Below are 8,254 nucleotides of genomic sequence, written 5' to 3'. Positions count from 1 at the left end.
TTTAATTTATATATATGGAGAGGGAGAGAGACAGAGGGATAGTTCATTTGTTATTTGGAATTTTCCATATATAAGATAGTGTCATCTGGGAATAAACATGATTTTACTTCTTTTCCTGTACAAGGTTGAATAAAAGCAAAGAAAGTGGACATCCTTTTTCATCTGATTTTAGAAGGAAATCTTTCAGTTTTTAACTATTGAGTATGATATTAGCTGTGAGTTTTTAATAAATACCTTCTATCACATTGAGGAAATTCTTTTTATTTCTAGTTTGATGAGTGTTTTCTTAATCAGAGAAGAGTGGTAGATTTTGTTAAATATTTTTACTGTCTCAATTGGTATAATCATATAGTTTGCTTTCATTTGTTTCATAATGCAATGCATTTCATTCATTGATTTTTGTATGTTGAACAACTCTTACATATTCTTGAGATAAATCCCACTCAGTCACAGTGCATAATATAGTGCTCAATTTAGTTCAGTGTTTTTTTTTTAATTTTTGGGTTTTTTTTAAGATTTTAAAATCTATGTTCTAAGTGGTATTGGTCTATAATTTTCTGGTTATGTCTTTATCTAGCTTTAGTATTTGAATAATGTGGGGCTTACATATATAGTTTGAGAAAGACTGGTGTTAGTTCTCTAAATATGTTCAAAACATCACCGGTGAAGCCATCTGGTCTTATATTTTCCTTATAGGGAAGTTTCTGATTATTGATTGAATCTTTTACTTGTTACAGATATTTTCAGATTCTTTATTTCTTCTTGAGTCATTTTTTTCTTATTCACTCTGACTAAACTGTTTGTAAAAGTTTTTGATCTTTTCAGAGAATCAGCTTTTAGTTTTCTTTATCTATTCTCCATTTTGATTATGTTTGTCATTTCAGTTCTTTCACTAATTCGGTTACACCTGCTTTTTACTGGTTTCTTAAGGTATGAAGTTAGATTATTGGTTTGGGATCTTTCTTATTGTGTTTGTGTGTGTGACTGGGAATTTTATCCTGGGCCTCACATGTGCTAAACATGTGCTTTTACTATTGAGGTGCACCCCATTATCCTTTTCTTCTTTTTAAATGTAGCTTTTTATGGCTATAAATTTCCCTCTGATTAACGCTTTTGCTTTATCCCATCATTTTTGGTATGATCTCATTATTCTCAAGTATTTTCTTGTTTCATCTGTGTTTTTTTTCTTTCATTCACTGAGTGTTTAATTTTACATACTTATAAATTTGTTACTTTTCTTTCTAATGTTGATTTATGCTTTCATTTCATTGTGCAGAAGACATTTTGAATACTAGGAATATTTTTTATTTATTGATGGTTGTTTAATGGTGGAACATCTATGCTCCCAGGGAACATTCCAGGTATATTTGAGAAAAAATGTTTTTTGTAATTGGGTGGGATATCTTTTATTTCTATTAAAATGAATTGCTTTATAGTGTTTTTCAATTCTACCTTTTATTGATCTTCTGTCTAATATTATATAATAGTATTATCTATTATATAAAATTAAGTATCGATATCTCCACGTATTATTGTGCGTAAGTGTTTTTCTTCAGTTCTTTTAGTTTTTGTTCCCTGTACTTTGTTGGTCTCTGTTGTTAGGTGAATGTACATTTATATCTTTTATACTGTCTTCAAGGGCTTTACCCTTTTAGAAATGTATAAGGTCCTTCATTTCTCATTGCAATATTTGTCTTAAGTTGTATTTTGTCTCATACTATGATAATTTAGTTCTTCTGGTTACTAGTTTCATGAAATATCCATTCACTCTCAATATATATGTGACCTGTGATAGAAAGTGAGTTTCTTCTTGACAGTCTATAGTTGAATAATATATTTTACCCATTCTTCTAGTCTCTACCTTATAATTAGGGAGTATAATCCATTTACATTTAAAGTAACTATAGTTTTAAAAGGACTTTCGTTATTTTATATACCATAATTTCCTATTATTGCCTTCATTTGTGATTTACATTTTTATAGAATACTGTTTGTTTACTTCTTTTTTATTTTTTTATTGTATGTTATTTTAGTTTTTTTCCTTGTGGTTAACCTGGAGGTGGCAATTAACATCTTGTACTTGTTTGTTTGTTTGTTTGGTACTGGGGATCAAACTAGGGACCTTGCTCTTGCAAGGCAGGTGGTGGAACCATTGAGCTAAATCTCAGCCCAACATCTTGTATTTATAATAATCAAGTTTTAATTATATATTTTGTTTTACTAGTGTGCAAAAATATTTGCTTCTTTACATCTTTCTTAAATGTTGTCACAAATTGCATCTTCTCATATTTTGTATGCATTAACATAGATTTCTAATTATTGATTTTAGCTTTTTTTTTGTGGTAGTGACAATTTAATCTAGGACCTGCACATGAAGCTACACTAATTGTCTTTTTAATTTTTAAATTTTGAGATGGGTCCTTCTAAGTCTTTGAATTGCCCAGGCTAGGCTCAAGTCTTACAAAGCTACTGCCTCAGCCTCCCAAAGTGCTGAGATTATGGGCATGTGCCACCAAATTGGCAAAAGGAATCGATTGATTCTTGAAGATTGACAAATCTTATCCAGACCTTTCTTAAAAAGAAAGAAAATGAAAAATAATTATCAATAAATAGAAATGATCTTGAGTGCTAAGGTTAATATATTATATATATATATATTAAATATAACTAAATATATTTATATTATATTAAGAACTCTTGAACATAGAGGCCATAAAGGTCATAAAAGGAAGTATTGCTAACCTACTCAGGATCAATAACAACACTGATAAGAAGGAACAATGTAAGAATCTTATTTCTCTTGCCCTCTCTATTTTTTTGGTGGTGTTTTTTTTTGAGACAGGGTTTTGCTATGTAGTTCACACTGGCATTGAACTCACTGTGTACCCCAGGCTGATCTTGAGCTTGCAGTAATACTCCAAGTGCTTGGATTGCAGGGTGCACCATCATGCCTGGCTCAAACTTTCAATTTTTTATAAAACAGGGAATATTTTGATTTCTCTAATTTTGAAGGATATTTTTATCAGATATATAATTCTTGTTTGGATGGCTTTGAAAGTTTTGCCTTTCAGCACTTTAAATACATTATCTACCACTTTCCAGGTCTCTATTGTTTTGGAAGAGAAATTCATTGTTAATCTTGTTAAAGGTCCTTTATATGAGAGGTCCTTTATCTTTTGTAGCTTTCAGGATTCTATGTCTTTCAAAAGTTTGAACATAATGTGTCTTTTTTTTCAGTGCTGGTGCTTCGTGCATACTAAACATGTACTCTACTATGAGCTACTCCATCCCCGATATGTGTTTTAGTGTGGACTTTGAGGAATTCCTACTTAGATTCCATTGAGCTTCTTGAATGTGTGGATTCATATTTTTCTGCAAATTTGGAATTTTGGCAATTATTTCTTTATGTGTTCCTTCTAACCCCTTTTTTCTTTTTTCTTCTGGGAATTTCTTTTTATGTATGTTAGTATATTTGACAATGTTTTGTAGATATATTAACCACTGTTTATTTTTCCTGATTATTTCTCTTTCTGTTCTTCAGACTTCATAAATCATAGTTGCCCTATCTTCATGTTCTCTACTTTTTGTTCAGTGCTGTTTTTAAATTCCTCTAGTGAATTTTAAAATGTCAGTTCACGTACTGTTCAGCCTTCAACTTTCTGTATGGCTCCTTTTAATAATTCTTTTCCCTTAATCATACTCCACATTTGTTGGAACATAATTGTCCTGGTTTCCTCTAGTGGTTTGTGCATGATTTCTTTCAGCTCTTCAAACATATTTAGGACGTGTTATGCCTTGTATCTAGGTGTCACCTCAAAGCCTCATGTGGTCATAGGTGGGGCTTTTCAGAGGTGGCTGAATCTAGAATGTGTAATGCTTAATGGCACAATGTTGGCATTAAGGGTGTGTGTGCTATCCACTCTAAGGGTGGGTAGCCTGCATAAAATATAAGAGACAGAAAGAGGACTGCTGCTGCTATTGCTTGTGGCCATTGCCTTCTGTGCCATGCTATGGACTCTTTCTCCTCTGTGATGCCCCTTTGCCATGCCACCCTGCCTTGGAGCCAGCTGACCGTGGGCCAAAATTTTTGTCTTAGCAACAAGAAAAGTAGCTAAGACAGGACAGTTGACTTAAAGTCTCTACTAAATCCAATATCTAGGCTTTCTGATGATTAGTTCCTAGTATTTTTTTTCCCAGAAATGGGCTATATTTTCTAGTTTTTTTTCATGGATTGTAATGTTGGTGAAACTGGGACATTTTGAACATTATAAGTAGCAACCCTGCAAATCAGATTCCCTTCCCTTCTTGGGGTTAGTTGTTGCTATGTGTTGTGAGTTGCTTTCATGTACGTATTTAGTGACTTTTCTAAATTATTTTGTAAAGTCTATTTTCTTTGCCTTGTGAGGCCACTGAAATCATCATCTGTACGATTTGTGGTCATCTAGTGTCTTGACAGATATTTCAAAACAACTTGTAGGCAAAGAAAGAAGGAATAAATTTTCTTACTCTTTTCAGATTGACTGTGTTCGGGGACCTCTCAGTGCTTAGTGAGGTTGTTTATAATTCCACCTTGGCCTGAACTTTATGTTTGCACAGATATGCAGTGTCTTAAAGTCAGCCCAGCTGCAAGTAATAGAAAAGTGTTTTCTCAGTTTTGTTCTAAATATTCTTATAGCCTTGGGTATGAGCATACCCCTTTCCACTCCTTGTTTTATGCAACTGTCTTTCAAATATTTATTTCCCAACAAATGTTCTTTATCAACCTCTTCTTTTCCAGGCCATTCAGTCTGTATATTTGTTTGATGTGTTGTCTCTTGTCTCAGACTGCTATAAACAATACTTGTGCCATTGTATTCTTTTGGTAAACCACCTAGAATATCCCCTGAGCTCTGAGAATGCTCTGAGACAGGCACAACAGAGGCAAGTTATTGAGCCAGTTCTTTAGAGAGCCATCAGTGATACCTAAATTCAAGCACATTTTGAACCTGGGATTTAGCTCAGTGGTTCCGGTGCCTGCCTTGCAAGCACAAGGACCCAAGTTCAATCCCTGGTACAAAACATTTCCTTGAGAAAGTGCTCTGCATTGTTTGCTCTGGCATTAACAACTTGTGTCAGGAGTTCAGGCTTTAATCCTCAAATTAGCTACAGATCTGGAGGTTGAGGCACTGCAACAGATAATTTAAAATGACAAAATGTTCTCTTGCTGCAAAGTAGTGGGTTTTTTCTTCATCAAGCATTATTTTGTTTTAATAATTTGAATAGACTTTTAAATTTTAAAAAAGTTTATTCTGACAATTGTTGCCATATGAAAAGATGAAGAACCATAAGAAATTTAAAGGAAGCAGAACACTAGAGTTTCTTGTCACATATGCTATTTTTATGTTGCACACATTCTTTAATTTGTCCTGTGTCCTTTATTTGCTTACTGTGTGCTAAGTATATTTAAATACTAGAAATAAAGATTCATAAGTGAGAGGAATGCTCTTTTCCTCTGCTAACTGACAGTTTAATTCTTACTGCCATGTTGAGGATGGTGTCTTTTGTGTAACTATGTTTGACTTTAAGCTAGTGTCAAACTTTGATAGTATGCTTCAAATATTATTTTTAATAAATAGAAGTCATAATGAATGTGTTAAAATCTAAGTTTTGTTTTGTAGTGCTAAGGTTTTCCCATTGGAGCATCATTCAGGTGTATAGTTTCTGTAATGGCATTGGCATCCAGGATCTAGCACCTGACTGGTGATAAAAGTTATATGCTTCAGTCTGAATTGTTACATCATGCATTGTATGGTATTCTAGTCTGTTAGGATTGTTAATGGAAACTAGACTTTGCTCCTATGCAAACTTTATAATCATAAATACCTTATAAAATAAATACTAATGTAGAAATTTGCTTTCATAGGCAGAGGAAAGGAAGGGGAAGCTTGTTGAAATACTTTGGAAAGATAATCAGCACTTTTCCTATGGACATTTTTGGTTTCTTCAAGAAAAGGCTAAAGAGTATGTCAAGATATAGAATGATTTACTAATGCTTCATGATCTAAAAACATTCTTAATAATGAAGCAGAATTAATCAAACCAGACTACTTTTAAGATGAATATTATTGACAAATAATGAGGTCTTGAAAACTGATTATTTCTTAGTTTTGAGACCCTATCACTTGAGTAATACTCTTATGGTCAACTGTATTCTCAAACTTCATCCAGATATAATGTGTCCTTAGATGTCAATTAAAAGTAGCAAAATTCTCACTTTTAGTCTATTATAGCTGGTGCTGTTTTACATAAGGTTTTCACACTCTACACTGTTTTTTATCCCTTGATAAAGAAATTTTATTAAGTAAATTATCAAATTTCTATTTATAATGCTTGGTATTTGCTGAGCTTAATGAATATATAAATCTATAGCTTTCACCAAATTTGAGAAATTTTCAGTTTTTATTTTTTTCAGTCCTTATTTTTCAAACAGTTTTTGGCTTACTTTTCCTCTTTTTCCTTTTGTATGTCAAATTACATGTGTGTTAGAGAATTTAATATCATTCAGAGATGCATGCAAGTGTTTTCTCAATGTATTTTTCTCTGATCTTGATTTTTGAATGATTTCTATAAATTAAATGCACTGTCTACTGTTTCTATTATCTTCATAATACTGTTAAGTAGGCGAAAATTTTTAGTTCACATATTATTGTCAGCTCTTAAATTTCAATGAATATTATTCTTGTTTTTATTTTTCTTCTGAAAATTCCCACTTTTCATCACTAGGAGAATGTTTTTCTTCATGTCATTGACATAAATATGACAATAGCAATAAAATTCTTCTCTGTGAATTTCAGTATCTAAGTGTTTCAGAATAGACTTTTGAAAGTTATACAGTATGTGTTTCTTGGGCTACACAGCTCCTATGTTATTTCAGTTCATGTGTCATTTCTTAGGCTACTTGAACAATTCTCCAGGTTCAGGTGTCAAGTGGAGAATCAGAAAGAGTATGGTTTCCCAGAGAAGAATTTATGGTTTCCTTTTTCTATCTTTGCCCTTTCCTGGACACTCCCTAAACTTTCCAGTTTTGACCTTTCATATATTTGTTGTTGGAAATATACCTGGATCACATAAATTTACCCATTGTTCTAAGCAGTGTGAACTGAGCAGTAGAAAAAAAAATAGACAATTGGCAACCTAATGGACCTTATATTCTAGTGGTTTATGACAACAGAATTTCCCACATAGTAGCAACCACAAAATGCTTGCACATGTAAATCATAACTGAGAAAGCAGTTTTTGCAAATTAAACATGCGAAGTAGGCTATACAGATACTCAACACAATTGACTTGCTTGGTGAATATACCTTTCTTAGTGAAGAAGGTACATAAAATATGAATAATCCAGGATATCCATAAACAATTTTTGTTAGAATAGTTTCTGGTGATGTCTTTCTTTATCACACTGGCTGAATTCTGATGATTTGTAATTTGATTTCTGTTCTGGCCAGATAAGCATCTATCAGACTCAATTTTTATCAGACAAATGTCACCAGCTCTGAATAAAACGCATGCATTAAAAAAAAACAACAACTTTCTTAATGTTCTGGAGAGGAAGCCAACAGAATGTTTTGGGAATGTATCAACTCTTGGGGAAAAAATCACAACACTGAGCTGTAGTAGCTAGCCAAAACTCCTGTAAACTGTCTTCAGTTTTTGGAAAGGTCAAAACTGATGTCCTTTCTGATCTCTTTTTCAAAATACTAGTTTTCATGGTAGAGGTCTTTCAACTTTCCTTAGTTAAGTTAATTCCTAAGTATTTAAAATTTTTTTCTGCTACTATGGGTGGTATTGTTTCCTTATTTCTTTCTGCTATGGTTTGGGTCTTGATGTTCCCCCAGAGGTGGCTGAATCTAGAGTGGTGCTGGGGTTAAGGTAGTGAAACTAAAATTTCAACAGAATATATTATAGAAAAACAAGAATTATACAAGGAATGCAAAGGTAATTTAATATCATGAAATTTTCCCATATGATTCTTTGCATTAACATTTGTGGAAAATTTTTATTATCTTTTAACTGATAATGAAGAACATTTTATGAAATAACAAAATTATTCTTAATTAAATTTTAATTTTATGCTGCGATCACCCGGCGGCGTGCGCACGAGCTCCCGGCCTGTGCGGGAGCTCCCGGCCTGCGCGACAACAGACCCAGGAAGGACCCAAGGACCCCAGAGGGGGTTTTTTTCAGCTGCCTGCCTGCCTGCCTGTCTGCGATC

At 33.1% G+C, this 8,254-nt stretch overlaps 1 protein-coding gene across 1 annotated transcript in view; it reads right to left on the bottom strand.

The window, feature by feature from the left end:
- Positions 1 to 8,254, bottom strand: part of Htr2c (5-hydroxytryptamine receptor 2C) — a 257,707-nt gene that overhangs the window by 35,028 nt on the left and 214,425 nt on the right. The window lies entirely within an intron of this gene.

The sequence above is a fragment of the Fukomys damarensis genome, unplaced genomic scaffold (assembly GCF_012274545.1).
Source record: "Fukomys damarensis isolate Sample0158 unplaced genomic scaffold, DMR_v1.0_HiC HiC_scaffold_39, whole genome shotgun sequence".
In the NCBI taxonomy this organism is placed as follows: domain Eukaryota; kingdom Metazoa; phylum Chordata; class Mammalia; order Rodentia; family Bathyergidae; genus Fukomys; species Fukomys damarensis.
The sequence above is the reverse complement of the archived record's forward strand: the minus strand, read 5'-3'. Positions and strand labels throughout refer to the sequence as shown.